Source organism: Orycteropus afer, unplaced genomic scaffold (assembly GCF_000298275.1).
Source record: "Orycteropus afer afer isolate SDZICR_OR568_19922 unplaced genomic scaffold, OryAfe1.0 scaffold00216, whole genome shotgun sequence".
Lineage (NCBI taxonomy): Eukaryota > Metazoa > Chordata > Mammalia > Tubulidentata > Orycteropodidae > Orycteropus > Orycteropus afer.
This window is the reverse complement of record NW_006921803.1, coordinates 5,996,715-5,998,231: the sequence shown is the minus strand read 5'-3', so window position 1 is coordinate 5,998,231 and position 1,517 is coordinate 5,996,715.

The window sequence follows — 1,517 nt, the reverse complement described above, 5'->3', positions numbered from 1 at the left end:
TTTGAACCGCCAGCCTTCTGGTTAGCAGTCAAATGCCTTAGGCACTACGCTACCAGAGCTCCTTCAAGGGGCTGGTGATGCTCTTTTGCAGCCAACCTCTTGTCTTGGCTGGGACATGTCTTTGAGCCACAGCCTGAAAACAAGGCCATTTTCAGACATCGAAAGCACCTAAAAAGGCAAACCTCTTTGTTATGCCAGAATGCTATGGTGAATTTCAAGTTTTTCCAGAAAACTGGGAATATCATCAATGTTCAGAAGACATGAACTACCTCTTTCTGCTGTCAGATACTTAAACCTGTTTGGCACAGTACACTACTGTACAGTTTTGAGTAAGATATTCATGGATAAACAACTTTCTATCTTTTATGTAAAAATCAAGAATAAACAGAGATGATCAAAACAGATATTCTTCAGGTTTGTCCACATTTAGGAATTGTTGTCCAAAGGTTCTTTCAAGGTATCAGTTTTTATCTGTAAAACTGGGAGGTTTTCAGAGAGAAAAATGAAGCATCTGTTCCATCATTTAATAATCCCCATAAGAAAATCAGGAAATAAAGAACATGACTTTGTCTAATGAATTATATTATTGTTGGCCAAACTGAAAAAAGTAATCTCTACTCACATACCTGTACCAGCTGGAAAATATGTGAAACCAAACTAATGGGATTATTTTATTTTTACTTTACTTTTATTGTGGTGAAAACATACACACCAAGACATTCACCAACATAACAACTTCTACATTTAGAGCTCAGGGACATTGAGGACATGTTTCATTTTGTGTCATCATTATTGCTATCCTTTTGCAAAATATCCCACACCATTACCATAAACTCAATGCCCCACCAACAAAAGCTTCCTTCCCCTTCCCTCCCATCCCTGGTAACCAACAAAGGAACTCTCCTTCCATATATAAACCCCTCCTTGACTTTTACAATTGTGGTTGTTGTTATGTGCTGTCGAGTCACACCTGACTCATAGGACTAATAAAATATTTGTCCTATGTGACTAACTTATTTCACTCAGCATAATGTCCTCTAAGTTCATGCACATTATGGAGTGTTTTGCAGATTCTGCATTATTCTTTAGTGTTGCATAGTATTCCATTCTGTGTATGTACCACAGTTTGGTTATCCATTCTTCTGTTCATGGGCACTTAGGTTGTTTCCATTTCTTTACTATTGTGAATAGTGCTGCAATGAACATGGGTGTGCATATATCTATTCATCCTGGCTCTCACTTCTTTAGGGTATATACCTACTAATGGGATTGCTGGATCAATGGTATTTCTATTTCCAACTTTTTAAGGAATCACCATATTAATTTCCATTTTACAGTCCCACCAGCAGTGTGTGAGAACCCCAATCTCTCCACATTCTCACCAGCATTTGTTATTTTCTGTGTTCCTGAACTCTGCTATTAGTGCTGGGTGATACCATCTGGTGTTACAGTGCCTCGTTGTTTTGATTTGCATCTCACTAATGGCTAATGATCTTAAATATTTCTTCATGCATTTG